Source organism: Neltuma alba, unplaced genomic scaffold (genome assembly GCF_004799145.2).
Source record: "Neltuma alba isolate B1F8T4 unplaced genomic scaffold, ASM479914v2 tig00012846_pilon, whole genome shotgun sequence".
Classification (NCBI taxonomy): Eukaryota; Viridiplantae; Streptophyta; class Magnoliopsida; order Fabales; family Fabaceae; genus Neltuma; species Neltuma alba.
In genome coordinates, this window is record NW_021637233.1 from 434,875 (window position 1) to 452,294 (window position 17,420).

A 17,420-nucleotide genomic window follows, 5' to 3' on the forward strand; every position below is an offset into this window, starting at 1 on the left:
ACCAGCATCATTTACTTCAGTCTTGCCATATAACATGAATTCACTGATCTTTCTCTCCTTTCCTTAACTTTCTCTCTCCACCCAACTCTCTCTCTCCTCCATTGCAGCCAAACCGCGCACAAAACCGAAAAGAAAAGGGTAGGAGAATGATCAGGAGGCTTACCTTGTAAGGTTAATCGAGCTCTCGTTTTTCTCTGGTCTCTCTCTGTTTTAAGATTCGGGCAGTAATGAAATGGGGAAGGAAAATGAATTCTGATGGTTATAAGGATGGAGCAACACGTGCGGGCTGTGCACATGAGGCAATGGACCATTTTGCCTTTAATTATTCCTTATTTCTTATTTCCCCTTCCACATAATTTCCTGAATTTGTGAATCCAAAAATTAATCCATAGTATTTTATATGGATTTTCCTCATCCAATAACTTTTGTGACCCTTAAAATAATTTTCATAAAAATTTAGGACAAAAAATCATCTCCCAGTTATTTTTTGTGAATTTTCCAGGAAAACAGCCTTTAATTCTAGAAATTAATCCTTAACCCATTGTAAAGATTTTATGCCTCAAATAACTTCTTTACCTCATAAAATAATTTTCCTAAAATTTTCTAGTTAATTAGAAACCTCTAAATATTTTTCTTAGAATTTTCTAAGAAAATAACCCGTTTTACTATGAAAATAGCTTTAAAATTATTTAAGCCACTTTTTGGGGAATGAACTTTTTTAAAATATTTCTAGACCTTGAAAATCAATATTTCATAATTTTTTCCAATTATAATTGGGCTATTAAATAATTATAATTCGGGGTGTTATAAAATTCATAGCAAGTTGCCATGTTTTTTGAATTGCGAATATTACAGGCCATTGTACAAAATTCTTGCAAAGAAATTTCAATGACTTTCCATTCTACGGCATTGCCTCATATCACAACAAAACTAACTTCAAATGTTCATACAGCAACTTTTTCGCCCATGCTTCAATAATGCAGAGTTAGAATATGAAATCCTATATCAGTTTTTTTTTTTCTTCTAACATTGATCACATACATATATACATGCATCTAATTTTCTAAAAATTAATTTTAATTCAATTATATTATTTTAATTATGATTGAGTTGACTTCAATTCCATGATTATCATTAATCTTTAAATTACTGTCTCTACTTATTGTTTAATGACCGGTATGTTTTTCACTATCTCCATATATTATCTTCGATGGGATGGCGGTGCTGTAGTTTACAAACTTAATTTATTTTTAAAGAACTAAAATTCTGGCCATAAAAATTAATAGAATTGCCTTCACATATTATGATTTAGAATTAAATTCTGGATAGACATGTTAAAAGAAATAACTATAGGCATATGAAAACGCTTTCTGATCAGTTTCGAAGCATATCTTAATTTTGATAAGCCCGAAACCTGACTCATTTACTTTACTCTATTAAAAAATAACTATAGAGATTAAATCTCTTCTTCCGCTGTTTTTTTGGAGGAAAAAAATTGCCAGAGCATCAGGAGACAATTTCCTCTTTATGCTCTTCCGATCTTTCATATAGATCTAATTATTAAATTAATCTTAATTCTAAATATAAGATTCATTTATCATATTTATTAATTTTTTTCTAAATTACTCATATTAGGAGAGGGATGGAGGATATTAAAGAAGATGATTATTATGTTTTTAAAAAAAGTCATATTTTTTATAATTAAATAACTTACCTAACTTTCTAATCTAATTAAATTAGTTAAATAGTTATTACATTAAGGATCAGAAAAATGTTAAAAAAAATTTCCAAACAATCTGTATTGGTTGATAGAGTCAAAGGATAGTTTGAAAGTACAAACTATCAAGAGCGACAAAAGGCGGCCAAAAATTCAAAAAAAAAGAAAAGAAAAAAAAGAAGAAGAATAAAGTGGCTATAAGCAGAACATTTCTATGGACGGAAGGGAACACGGAAAACCAATTGCCATGCTTCCACATCTCAATTTCTGAGTTCCTAGCAATCCAACTACAACTCATTCCATGGAAATCCCTGTAAAGTTCCCGAGCTTTAGAACCCAGCTAGCCATTGAGGCCAAGCTTCGCACAGATTCTTTCGGCTTTTCGAGAGTTTTTCCTTCCGATTTTCAGAGATCCATTAGCACGACCAGTAGCCACTTCTGTGACATCGAAGTAGAAAGCGAAGAAGAAGAAGAAGAAGACGATGATTCGGTCAAACATGTCCCAGAAGAAACCTACGACACTGAGAACCAGAAGCCTGCCATGATCCCACTTCCCACCAAGCATGAGCAATTGCAACTATCAAAACCTGCACCAAAGAACGGATCAAGACTGTCAATCATACTGCTAGATCAAGGGCTTTTCACTGTATACAAGAGGCTTTTCGTTCTTTGGTTGACCCTTAACATAACTGGCCTGATTCTTGTAGCAACAGGCCATTTCCCATATGCAAGAAATAGAACTGCTCTCTTCTCTATTGGCAATATACTCGCTTTGGTTCTCTGTAGAAGCAAGGCCTTCTTTCGTGTCGTGTTTTGGCTTGCAGTGAAGCTCCTTGGGAGGCCATGGGTGCCTCTTCTTCTCAAAACTGGTGCAACCTCTCTTTGACAAAGTGTAGGAGGCATACACAGTGGATGTGGCATACCCATATCGGTCCAAATGCTGCAATCCCAGCTTTCTTGCTGGCATTCACAACGTCTCTGCTTCCTTCAGGATTGCTGGTGACGATGACCACCTGGGCATTACACTTCTTGGCTGTAATCACACTGAGTTCAGACGCATTTGGCTTTCCAAGAACAGCAGTATCATGAACTATCACCTTCTCTTTTGAATGCCCACTCATCATTCCTTTGATTTCATTCCCAAAGTTCTGTTCAATCCCCTTAGCCACCCACAACAAATTCACGTCTGCTCTACATGGCTGCAACAGAAACGAGAGGAACACGCAGATTTCTGAACCAGTGGCCACCAATAACACTCTCTCGTACATGTTCACCAGATATGGCAGGCCTGCGAAGTGAACTTGCCGAACCCACAAGCGGCTTGGTGGATTCGAGACTAGAGATCTTGTGAAGTCTCCAACTGCACCAGCAAGCATCATGTGGTCTTTCTTTCCGTCTGAGATTATCCCAAAGGCGTGCCATTCTGAGAGTGGTGAAGGACTGATTCTTCCCAGTATTCCCGCTTTGATTCCTCCATTGAATTTGATGATCGATGCGTGGCCGGAAGCGGTGGAGATATTGACACGAACACGTCGAACTGTGAACCATGGGATGATTATAATGATTGTGATGGCTACAGTAAACCAAAATTCTTTTGTTTTGATCAACCTAGACCCAAGTTGGCTTGTGTAGGATTTGGATTTCGGGTCGTAGGAGATTGTGAGAATGATGAACGCCCAGAGAAGAAGAAGAGCGGTCCAGCCAGCAAAACGGTGAGTTCTTTCGAATACGTTGTGATGGAGATGGCGAACCAGTGGGAATGCTGCCAGAGGAGAGAGGCAAAGAAGGCCAAGAATGGCCGACGCGACGCCCATGATCGCCGGTGAAGTGTTGTCTCTGTCTTTAAGAGTGAGAACCAAAGCATATACGAGCCAAGCAATAGAGGAAACACCACAGCCACTGTGTATGCCTCCTACGCTTTGCAAAATAGCAGTTGTGCTAGTTTTGAGAAGAAGAGGCACCCATGGCCTACCAAGGAGCTTCACTGAAAGCCAAAACACAACACGAAAGAAGGCCTCGCTTCGACATAGAACCAAAGCGAGCATGTTGGCAATAGAGAAAAGAGCAGCCCTATTTCTTGCATATGGGAAATGGCCTGTTGCTGCAAGAACCAGGCCAGTTATATTCAGGATCAAGCTAAGTACGAAAAGCCTCTTGTATACAGTGAAAAGCTTGATCTAGCAGTATGATGGACAGTCTCGATCCGCTCTTTCGTGCAGGCTTTGATGGTTGCACTTGTTCACGCTTGCTAGGAAGTGGGACCATGACAGGCTGCTGGTTCTCAACGTCGTGGGTTTCTTCTGGGACATCTTCAAGAATAGTATGCCCGTCGTCTTCTTCTTCTGGTTCAAGGTCACAGAAATGGCTGCTGGGTTTGCTGACAGATCTTTGTACTGAGGAAGGGAACACTTTGGAAGAAGAAAAAGGCCAAAGCCAATTGCCCTTTGTTGGTTCTGGTTGAGCAGCTTTGGCTATGGCTAAAGGATCTGCATGAGGCTTGACCTCAAAGGCCACGCCTCTGCAGCTTGAGAACCTTACAGGATTTTCCATGGATAGAAAAAAGGAAAAGCTATGAACTTGTAAGTTGAAATATGCAAACAAAGGTAGTGCTGATCAGCTTTCAAGTTTGTGTTCTTTTCATGCAAATAAATGATTTATTTATAGGCGCACTGGCTCTTTTATCTTCCATATTTTAATTGCTTTGATTTGGTCAACCTATATATTCTTCTTAGCACCTTTGGTATAACTTGTTGGCTATGGGAACTTGAAGACCATTTCAAAGTTTTTCTTTCTATCTAATAAGACAAAGTTATCTTGATCTGAATAGAATATTCAATATTCCTCGTGAACCAGACTTTCTTCCAAATCATTTTCAGGGCGCATATGTGTGTGTGTCTGTGTGTGTATCTGTGCGCGCGCGCGCGCGGGCGTGGGCGTCTGCGCGCATCTTCCTTCATCATTTGGTCGTCTAATTCTTCATTTGATACTAAAATAATTTATTTTGATGTTATACTAAAGTTCATCTTGAACTCTCCATATAAAGATATGGGTAAAATGTTATATATCTTCTTAATTTTGGTGCACAACACAGAAAAGTTTATGATAATTATCAATACATTTAATTAGAAGTTTAAGGATATTATTTTACAAAAAAAAGTGTGAGAGGTGATATTTATTGTCTTTAACCATGAATGATATTTATTGTCTTTAACCATGAATGCCTTATTACTCCCTCCATTTTAAATGTAAAAGTTAATTGTCCATCGCCTTACAACTCAGTAGCATAAAAGCTCTATGGAGGAAGACGCAATTTCAATCCTACTTGTAATCCTATTTGCCTCTTTAATTAAAAGAAAACAAGCTAGTTGAGTAGTTTGTTTTGGTCCTATACACAAGACTCGAATATATTTTTTCTCCAAATTATCTCCATTAATTCACCATGTCACAGGGGTTCTGTTAATAAAATGATTTCCAATACAGGTAATTAAATGGGTACTTTAACCCTATGTTTTGTGAGAGAAAAATGGAGGGGAGGAAAAATTTTAATGGGTTTTATTTAAAAAAATTAGAAAAATAAGGTTATAAAATTTTAATAAAGAGAATATATAAAATAAAAGAATTAAAAAAAACGTTAATTTATCCAACTGATTAAAAAATAAGCTAAGATAAAGACGAAGTCAATACGGCGAGTCAGGCTTGAATTGCAATCCCTGTTACTTTCTGAATAGAGAGACTTGGGAGACTCCCAGACACTTTTACTGATGGAATAAAAATATTCTTTCCATGTAGTGATTAATCTCTAGAGACATAATTTCTTTTTGGTGAGTAGAATTTATCACCACTGTGATGATTCTTAGACGTCATTGAATTTGTCGTCTCACGGAGAAATAACGTTATAAATATATATATATGAGGAAATGTTCAAATCTCAAAATCAACACATCTATATAGTTGATAACGAAATTAAAAATTATTTGTTTTGATTTTTGGCCGAGTCTTTGGCCAAAAGAATGTATAGTCGTTAGTCATCACTCCGTTTTCCATGTAAATACAGATAAAGAAAAATACACCAGTCATGAGTTCAGCTTTTGTCCCTAACTAATTGACACTGGTTATCTTGTGTTCGATGTAGAATGAGTTTTCAACAACAAGTTCTACATCAACCGACGTTCAGCTTTTGCCTTAGCTATGAATAAGCCCCAACCACCCTTAATTCCGTGGTCTCAGAACATGGAGAGGTGCATTCTCACCTCTGGAGCTGTGTGGAGATAGCATGGAGCGCTTAAGTCATCTTTGATTGCCATCCATTGCCTCCACTATTCTATTCTCACTGTAGCTAACATCATTGCCGTTTTATTTCTCCCATAAGCTATTTGCCTAAACCCTAATACTGGTCTCTTTTTGTTCGAGATCAACTCTGAATGTTTATCCATTAATCTGTTACATAGGATGAAGAACTCTACCAAGTATTTGGTCATTCAAGTATGATCAAATTCGAGTTGTAGTACCTTCAATGACCAAGTACTCGTCAGAGATCTAGCTCATCCTTGCAAAAAGAACTGGCCTTCATTTCCTTTTTCCTCATTGACTACTGATAACTCATCTTCCTATGTTTATTTCCTCCTTCATGAGCTGTTTTCCTAAGCCCTAATACTAGTTAGTTGTTAAGTATTAACCTTTGTGTTTTCACATTTTTTTTATTTGGCAAAAAAAATTCACTCATCAAAAAAGCTAACTAGTATAAGAAAATTAAATAAAAAAAAAAGATCCACTTCTTATATCGATGGTATAAGAAGTAGACCTTTTCTTGTTTAAACTTTTAAAGGTTACACCAATTGGTACAATAACCAGTATTAAAATCATTTTTCTTTTACTTCGATTTCCTAACTGGTGTAAAATATGTAGACTTTTAACACCACCCATTTCTGTACCGGTTGTCTTTCTGTTATCAATGCCTATTCTAACCGGTGTAAAATACCTTTTTTTTAGTAGTTTATGTTCTGTTTCTATTTTATTATTCAAATTATTTTAATTACTCAAATATTTGTAATAATATTTCTCATAGTTAATATTTATATTTTAAAATTACTGCCAAATTATCGTGATGTTATCAAGACGTTTCGATACATGTTATTAATTAATTCTAAAATATGATTCAAATATGGAAAAGCAAATTATAATTCAACGAGAGAAAATGATTTTTCCTCTATAATTTTGTACTTTTCTGCTGTAGAATATAAGTCATTTTAACAAATTCACACTAATCAAGGACCAAGAGGTCAACAGCAAGTTACCCCAATGACAACACCCCCGTTAATCTCAAATGAGATTTCAAGCTCAAGTCTGGCGTTAACATGCTTGTTTGTGTAACTAGATTTAATTGTATAAAATCAAGGACCAACAAAAATATATGATGTCATTAAATGTCAATACGTCTCTCGCAGAAATACAAATTTGGGTTTATCATATTATGAGGGACCAACCTTTTTCATTAAATCCAATCCCGTTAGTTGTCATTCTCAATTGTCTAGTCAATAACGAATGTTCTTTTCTGGAGGCCTAAATTACTATGAATATTGTTTTGAATAAAACCAAAAGACGTATATTTCTTGATACTATAGTCCATATAGTTGAGACCGCTATTTAATTTGTATTATATATATAATATTAAGGCCAAAGCCCGAAAGTACTTCACTCATTTTTTTCAGCACGTTTGACAAAATTTTATAGACTAAATATACATGTTGAGACCTGTATGTCTGCTTTCAAAGCTGAAACAAAATTATGGTCATTAATTTTATGCTAAAATCTAATGACAACCTGTCCAATTATATCTGGTCAAAAAACAAATTGTCCAATTATATATATCTGTATGCGTGTAACCCTTAATTTCTGGCAACTTGTCCTATAAAGGCCCTTCAGACAGATGACTTTGATTGTGTAGATTGAATATAGTGTAGGTAGGAATTGGATTTAATGCTGTCGGTGATATTTTGTGCAATTTAATTGGCAAATAATAAAGATAATAATGTTGATGATGATGATAAGTTATTATTAGTGTTTTAATACTCGAAGTTACTATCTAGTTTTTAATATAAAAATTAGTTGAAAAGTTGAATTTAATTTTAAGTATAATACAACAATTTACTCTGTTCCTTAAATTTATAATTTTTAACTGCAAAATATGATTATTGATTGTGAAAAGTTCTCACCAAGGAGTAGTTACAACACTTGATTAAATGAGATGATTTAGAAAAGCCAACACGTTTATTATAATTAGTCAACTTAATTAATTTTCTTAATATCTCTAAATTAGTTAGTAACTTTTATATCAAGAACCAAAGTTAGTATTTCAGTTGTTTTTATTTCTTTGTGGCATCATATTTAATAAAATTTGCTATATTGTCAATGTTTATATACTAGTTAAATAACTAATTAAAAAAATTATTAAGTTAGTTATTTGTAATAAATAAATATTATCTTTCTTGAAATATTTTTGTAAGACAAAATGACTAAAAGTTTGAAACTAAATTAAATCTCTAGGAGTGGATGTGGAGGTAGTATTGCAAAACATATTAAGTAGTATTATCAATGTTTATGTATTTCAAAACATATTACAAATAGCATAAAGTCAAATCATATTAACAAAATTCGTCATCCTAGTGTGGGCATGAAGCCATATTTATTTGTGTTATGACTTTGGGCTGGGTCAACTGTTGCTGCTGATCATGATGAGGACAGCAATTATCATCCGAGATTTTGAGTGATGGGGCCGATTTTCGTAACGGTAGTATAAAAGACGAGGTCTTTTGGATCCAGTGATGGCTCCGTTATTGTATAAAAGTATTTTATATAATTAATAATTTCAGAAAATGAGATAAAATAAATTATTTGATCAGAATATAGAGGAAATATGAAAAAAGTGAAAGCAAAATGAGATAAAATAAATTATTCGTCTCTTTCCTTTTATTTTAAAATTTTCCCTGCAAGATAGAAAAATATATGAGCAGGTTTGTTACGAAATTATATTTTATCCTAACAATTAGATTTATGGAGAAAATTATATAAAATAAGCTAAATAATTAATCCAATATGCTCTAAATGTCTATTTTATTGTAAAGTATGCCCTTATCATCTAGTCCTTCCTATTTCTAGAGATATACCCAAATAATATATGTATTTTATCCTAACCTTAATGAATATGTTTTTTAAGAAACGATCTTTTAATATGGTGTACTCAAATAAGAAAAAATAAAAACAATTACAATTCCATCAAAACAACTCATATTCAAACTTCTTTAATATAGTGTACCTTTTATGTGAATGTCTGTTTTCAATATTGACAGAGATTTTGGCTCAATTTATTGTGTGTCTGTATAGTTTATGCACTCTGCAAGAATTATATATTCAAATTCTTCCATCAATGTTTGTTAAACCAAATTCTGCTATCAATGTTAAGACTTTATTAATGAGTTCTAGAATTATGATTTTAAGCATTCTTTAAGTTGTGAAAGTTATATGATTTTGATAAATTTAGAACTCAAACATTTAATGTTTGTAATAAAAACAATGTTTGCCATAATCTACTACTCATCCAATCCTAAATATAAAGCTTATTTTGTTATGTAATTTATATTATAAGATATATCTTATATTTAAAACTGAGGGAATATTTTGATATCTCATTTTGTTTGTTATTCAGTCAAATCAAAACTAATTCTTTGAAATGAACCAATGGGGGCGCGGCAATGCCTTGTGTTGTCAATAGATCAAAAACCATATGGGAGAATGAATAAAGTTTTCAAAATCTATTTTTTTTTTGGGGGTCTTTCGGTATGAGGGAAATTGGGGGGACAGTAAGAAATTTTTTTCTAACAAGTTTAATTTAAAAAAAAAATTAAAAACTAGGGTTATAAAATTTTAATGAAGAAAATATATAAGATACTCCTTCAGTCCTAAATATAAAACTCATTTTGTAGTACAAATTATATTACAAAATGAGTCGCATATTTAAGACTGGAGAAATAAAAGAGTAAGAAAAATTAATTAAAAATTTGTGCCAAAGTTCAATTTTTTAAATTGAATTCATTAAAATTTCTCCCCTCCATTTCCATCTATATAGAATGAAGTAAGCACTTAGCTTTTAGATAAGATATAGCCAAAATTGATGATAAACTAATCCTAGCACTACCAACAATCATCATTCATGTGCTTGCTTTTAATGCATTTCTAACTTTTTCCTTCATTATTTAAAAAGTTTATTCGTTACCAGCCTTTTGGTTCTGTCCCCCCCCCCAAATTAACTTAATATTATTTTGTTTAGAATTTAGTCATAAGGGGAATTGGTTTAACAATAATAGAAAAGTTTCAGAATAATGAATTGTCTGCATCTGTTGGAGATTTTTTTTGGGGTTACTTTTATATAGTCGGACAAATTATTGATCAATTAAGAACAGTTCTACGCAATAGGTAAAATGATTGAGTATGGGCTATCATTAACAGAACCAATGACACTATGGTATCATCTTGTTTTGAGGAAAAGACAAGTGGGAAGAGATTTAAATATAGTTTGAAATTTGATCCTTTTTGGCTTTTGAGTATTTAGCAGTACTTAGTGTATCCTTAATTGTGAGTTTACATTGTATATGAGATTTGTTCAACCCACGATATTATAACTTAAGGAAACAAAACGGAACCAGGGCATGTATATTTCACAACTTGAGATCATGAATATAATTATCTTAGGGCATACATAAGAATGAGTGGATCGATGACCGATCTTTACACATTCGTTCCTCAAGAATGAAAAACTCTTTGATTTAATATTCTTCCTTTGATCATCATCATCATCCAACGATCATCACAATAAAATCAAACCAAATTTATTCAAAACACTATTTTAATTTGTTTTAGAATATTTAAGAATATAATAATTCTGCCTTTAAAATAATATTCTAGGCTATCTTGAAAGGGGAGGATCTGAGAGGAGGGTGTGAGAAAGGTCCCTCAATGAGAGCTTTGGCGATGTGGCGATAAGCAGCTTCAGTTAAGTGAATGCCATCCCAATTAGCATAAATGGAAGGGTCCGTGCATGCCTTTGAGCCTATGTGACCACACCTCGCTGAATTGTTGAAATTGAATGGCCCTCCTCCTCCACAACATGCTCTTAATAAAGTCTCACCAGTGAAACCTAACCCATTATTAATCAATATATGAATATATTATAGTCATTAGGTGACATTTTGATATCTAATTAAGTCTTCTAACAATATGGCTGTGATCTCATAGGAAGCTATATATTATTTACTCCCTTCATTCCCTAATATAGTACTACCTTCGGTCCTTAATATAAAAGCTAGTTGATTAATTTGAGTAAAATAAGAAAATTAATTAAGCTAGTTATTTGTAATAAATAGCTGTTATCTTTCCTAAAACAGCCTTGTAATCAAGTGTATTGACTATAACTATTATTATTATAAGGACTAACCTGAAAAAAATGAATAAATATGATAGGCAAAGTGGATCAAAATAAAAGTCAAATGAGTTTTTATATTAAGAATTAGAAGTAGTATTTAGTAGCTAAACTCAAGAAGATCAAGAAAATTGTTTGTCTAATTTTTTTCTTTTCTTCAAACCTACCCTCTGTATAAATGTCCTAATGGTTATATTACTTTCTAGGGGTTGGGAAAAACTAGGAAAAAAAATGCTGAAGAGTACCTATTTGGGATTTTTTTTTTCCTTTTTTGCTTCAAAGAATTTGAATTTAGCAGATGCAACTCATCTTTAGCAGGCGCAATGTATATTTAGCTATGCGTAAATGTTTTCTGCTTTGCAAATAATTGTAGATAGTTTGCATACAACTGAAAAAGGATTATATACGCTGATGATGAATTTTACCTGGGTGTTTAAGTAAAATTCAAGCACTTTTTGGCAACAAATAGTTCAAATAGGTGTTTTCAGCCATTAAAATGCATGTAAAAAGGGTAACATAAAAAGCAATTACTATAAAAAAAAATCCATTGCATACGATAATTAAAAAGGGTCTGAGGGAGTATAAGTAATCATGAACAACAGTACAGTTTATTCTTTAGACTTTGTGCTATACGGAATAGCCCATGTCAAGTTTAACATAAATGCAAAAGAGGTTGCATACCAAATAAATGTGTTTTCCATGCATTGCAAGTAGTCTAAAGAATCAGTCATATTGTTTATAACTTACGAATAATAATTCATTATATTAAAAATTTTATCTTTTTCTATATTGGTTATGATTAGGGGACATTTGGTGTACACAGAGATATAATGGCATGCTAAACTTTTTTTTTGGTATTTTTAATATTGTATAGGAATTATCAAGCTATATATATATATATTGTGCTTTATATAGAATTCTAGAAAGAACTATTGGAATTTATTACGTACCGAAATGTTGTGGCTTATGAATGAAACGTTTGGCCGCACCATAGTAGTCAGCATAAATGATCCTAACTTGAGGATTCTTCTTCCTGAGAGTGTCTAAGGCAAGATTGAGCTGCTTGTTATGGAGCTGAGCAAAAGCATTAAAGTTTTTCAAGCATCCATTTTTATCGAAGTCCTCTTTGTTTTGGCTCATAAACAATGTCATGTACAAAGGAGAGCAACCAACTGGTAAATTCCCAGGCACTGCGAGCTCCACTGCTCCTTCAGCTATCAATTCCTATGAAACATATAAAAACAAAATCAAATTAATGTACGTTTGCAAGTTCTAATAAGCACTCATATTTAGATCTCTTTTGATTATACTTTTAATTCTTCCAATCTTATAAAAATTTTAGAATTTTAGTTGGTCGTTCTAGTTCAAAATCAAGTCATGCTAGTTAATCTTTCTTGTTAATGTACACATATAAATTTTAACATTAAGGGTGCGCATGTTTTTGAAATCATTCATATGAAGATGTGAAGATCTCTAAATCCATTTTCCCCCTGATTTTGATAATGTTATTTTAAAACAAAAAATGTAGAATAAATATCATTGTTAACTAATACTCTTTTTCATTTTGAAAGAATGATTTCAATAAAATAAAATAAAATAATAAGATCTTCATATTTATTATGGATTGGCCAAAAACAATTTTACCCATGCGCAACTTTAGTGATATGACTCGTCAAAAACATAAAAATTGGATCAATTTGACGAAGAAAAATTTAAGGGAAAACAAGTGGACATTATATATTATATACGCAAATTAAATTTCAGTGTCTAGTATTATATTGGAAATTAATGTATCTTCCAACTAACAACTCTTGTAAACGATATATGAAACGTTTTATGATTTGCGCTATAGATTGAGACTTAAATGTATAATATACATACACTGGTGACATTAGTTATTGCTCCAACAACTACAGGAACGGTTGCCAGAAGCTGATTAATGTTGCCACCAGCAAAAGCGGCGTAGTTATAATCATTTCCGCCAATCTCCCCACCAGAAACAGTGATTTTTTCAAGTACCTATCACAATCTGTCACATGCATCTTCAGATACACAGAAAAATTGCTATCATGGAAATTATATAGTACGTGCTATTGCTATCATAAGGCACTTTTGTTTTTCAAAAAAAGGGTGGTATAAATCACCAAAATAGGTTATTCATTACATTTTCCAAGTAAATTAAAGTTGCCACTTTTTCTTTTTCACTTCTAAAGATATAATTCGTGATTTTAAATGTGGACAAATTTGGGGAAAAAACATTCATTTAAAAAAATTACTACCTCTGGTCTTTAATATAAGAGTGATATAATTAAGAAAATTAGTTAAGTTGGTTATTTGTGACAAATATGTGTTGACTTCTCTAAACTACCCTATTCAATCATGTACATTAGAATTATCCCTCGGTGGAAACTCCTTGCAAATAATAGGGATATTTTGGAGAAAATATTATAAATTTAGGATTAAATCCAATCCCAACTAACTCTTATATTTAAGACCGGAGGTAGTAATAATTTAACCATCTCTTGTTAATTTTGATGAGATGGTCCGATGTGCCTTATAAAAGGGGTATGAGGTATTTATGTTATATGAAAGTGTAAAAAAGTAAAATTAGACACAATCAGTCAATTAATGTCGATCACCTTGTCTTGTGGTGCATAGTGAGCGTTTGAACTTTTTGAACCAGTCAAGCTGAACACTTAAAAAATCATGTGTCCACAGTATTTTTCCAAGTCCTCTTTTGTAGAAGAAATCTGCATCAAGTGCAGTGGCCCCTGCCACGGCGAAATTCACCCCATGATGCCCATCTTGGCCTTTCCTTAGTTTCAGATATGGTGTCAAATATGGCAATCCATATGCCTCAGCTACAATAATAAAATTCATCCCGAATTATGTTTAATTAATTATTAATTTATTGAAGAGAGAGACAGAGAGAGCTAACCTACCTCATAATCTCTACTGGCCATTAACTAATTATTGGTAACAATATAAAACTTTAAATTTTAATTTTTTTAATCAATGCTGAGTAATTGGAGGTTTTCTAATCATTATGATAATTAAAGAAGAAAACTAATGAGAGGGAAGCTTTCCAATGAACTGGAGTTTTTGATCAATGTTGAGATCAACTCATGGAGAAAGCGTACCTATGAAATCAACAATGAGACGTCCATCAGAGCAACGACCAGTGGCATGTCGGAAGAAGGTTTCACCATAAGGAAGCTTTCCAATGACAGGGAAAGCAAGAGCACCTGAGGATAAGAAATTCCCAGTGTCACTTAAAGAGTCTCCAAAGTTGAAGATTGCCTCATATGGATGATCGCTGTCACTGGGATTTGATCCAGCTTCCTCAGAAAACCCCCAATACGATGAAGAACATGATCATTAAGGGGACAAGGATCTTCATGGTACACTGCTAGAAAGATGCGGGTGGGAGAGCAAGAATATGCAGACACAGTAAAGATTTGATACCAAGAATGGGAAAATTCATGTATTATATGTATGATACAATGGTCTGTGTATGATACAATTGAATGTTAGGAGTTATTTAACTGGTTATAGTTATTGATGATGCTTCTTGTCGTCAAAGCACTCAATTAAACTAGGTCCCAATTAATTTGTAGTTTAGGGTCGACCTAGGTCATTACTTCCAAGGAGCAAGTTATGGGTTTCTTTAGGTAAACATTCAGGTGATAAAAAAAATGCAATAAATTGGACCTAAACTAAAATGCAAATTCTAATTCTAAATGGAAAATGCAAATGTCCTAAAATCTATGTGAAAATTAAATTAAACTCAATAAATGCAATGCAATTTTTGGGGGGATTTTTTGGGAAAAAAATTAAAATGATAAATGAAGAAAAATTGACTAAAGAGCAAAGAAAATTAACAAGTGAAAATTGAGAAGTTGTCTTCAGGTAAGGTAGAGGGGACAACTTAGGATTTGCATAGATTTAACCTTCATAACCTTAATCAGTTAATTAGACCAAAGGAAAGTGATAAGAGAGTGGAATTAATAAACTTAATTACCTACTTGAAATAAAGGGAACCCTCAACTTCAAAAACCCTTAAACTATTAGAGAACTCATAACAGTGTAAGGTTGGTTAATTAAGCTTATTAAAACCAATAAAATAATTCAAATTAATTTTGGAAATTATGTTTGAAATTATCTAATTAAACAATTAGACAATTAACCAACTTAATTAAACAATTAAGAGGCAAAAGAACCCAAATTTTGCAATTCAAACCACATTGATAATTAAACTCATAATGAAAACTCACTTATAAATTCAATTAACAACGCAAAGGTTCTAAACATAAATTCCAACAAGTGCCTCAACACAAATAAAATCCAAATATCAATCCAATCCAAGGATAAAAAATGACAATCTAGAACTAAATTGTCTCACAAAAATACAACTCAAAATTATTTAAAACTAAATAATCTCAAGTCCTTGAATTAAAAAGATAAATGGAACATCACTTCCTTGTTGTCTTCAAGTGCTAGCCCAAGGCTCTAGTCTTTTCCATGCTCCTCCCAAGTTGCCTCCCTAACAAGCTTAAGCTGCCATCATACTCATCTTCCCTCCAAGCGCCCTGAAACTCACGTTCATGATGACTTGTGAATGATGAAGTGTGGTGTAAGTGAATGTGTGTCTAAGGAAGGGAATTAAGGGAATTAGTTGAATGGGTGATGACGATTAATGGCTTCTTATACGTGGAGTAAGATAGGAGAGGATGTGAATTGATGACACGGTGAAAGAAGAGAATTGACGTTGAATTTCATCCGTGCGTCTCTATAGAGTTGGAAAAGAGTGATCTTAGGCGTGCTAGAGGGATTATTTTAGGGGAGAAAAAGAAATTTTCTTGGATCCAAACTCAAGCCCATTAGTAATTAATTGACCCATTTGATATTAGCCATTGGATTGTGCTTAAATTCCAAGAAACAATCTTGCACCATTGGATTTCCCATATGCTCTTTCTTGACCTACAAGAATTTAAATGCATCCATTAATGTAGATTATATCCAAATATAATCAAATATCAAATCTGCACAAAATTAGGCAAGAAATTGCAAAACTTTCTAAAAATAACCTTTCTAAAAATATGAGACTTGTTTCCAAAGAAATAGAAAAAATTAATTCCAAATCAAAAATAGGAAATCACAAAATATTTATATTTTTACTCCAAAATCAGAAGTTTTATGCAAAATCCAAAAATCAACCAATTAATTCAATAATGCGTAAAAATCCAATTAAGCTCAAATTATCATTTAAATCCTGAATTATTGTGGGATAAAATATATAAAAATTGGGCTTTATCAGTTACCATTGAGATTTTTCATTGTCTTTTAAGCTTATCAATTGACTGAAAAAGGTTCATTAGTCGACTATTTCTTTTTATCACCTGGCTTTGTAAAAAGAATTTTGAAACCAGTCTAGGGAAGCTGGTTTAAGTATGGTAAAACATCTTTTCCCATCACATCAAAAAAAAAAAAACAGAGAGAACTGCCTCCTAGAATTACTTTTCAATAGCTTTACAATCTTTATAACTGTGATTTACGAAATATGAGGTAAGTATTAGAGAATAATCTTTTTTAGACTTACGTGAAACATGTTTATAAGTGCTTTTAAACACTTCCCAGACAGGCCATAAATCTTCAAGCTTTTCTCATACTTTCTTTTGTTTTGCTTCAATTCATTGATTGATCAATAGTCGTACCCTAGCTAGATCCCAAGTAGCTTTCATGGTTTATAGCTGAAATTATAATTGATAAGCCTAAATTTTACCTAATAATTTACCCATATCTATAATTTGTGTGAAAGTATGACAACTATAGTTTTTAAATGATTGATTTCGCACAAAGCATATTTTGGTGCATTGTGGGGTTTCACGGAGAAGAATAACGGCATTGGGAGCAAAAAACCTTAACAATGATTTCCTTAGTAATTCTTACATCTGTTCGGTATTTTGAGCATGATTTTCCCATATGATATCCCACATAGGGGGTCTGAGATGCGTAGCAAATGTGAGATATAATAGAACTGCAGGCCGGGAGAGTTTGAGAAACTTCATGAATGCTTTAAAAAGTGCTTTAATGTAAGTTGAAATAAAAATTCTCTTAAGGGGACATTTGGATAGAACCAAACATGGTTTGAAAAATAGCTTCTGGAGAATAGATTTTGGAAGAATAGATTTTATGAAAAAGTGATTCTAATAAAGAAAGAATGTTTAGATA

General features: G+C 32.8%; 2 pseudogenes; both read right to left on the minus strand.

Annotated features, from left to right (window-relative positions):
- Window positions 1–2,057: 2,057 nt before the first annotated feature.
- On the minus strand, window positions 2,058–4,267 carry LOC114731801 (adenylate-forming reductase 03009-like; annotated as a pseudogene).
- A 6,324-nt stretch (window positions 4,268–10,591) lies between these two features.
- Window positions 10,592–14,655, minus strand: LOC114731819 (GDSL esterase/lipase At5g45910-like; annotated as a pseudogene).
- Between the last annotated feature and the right edge of the window lie 2,765 nt (window positions 14,656–17,420).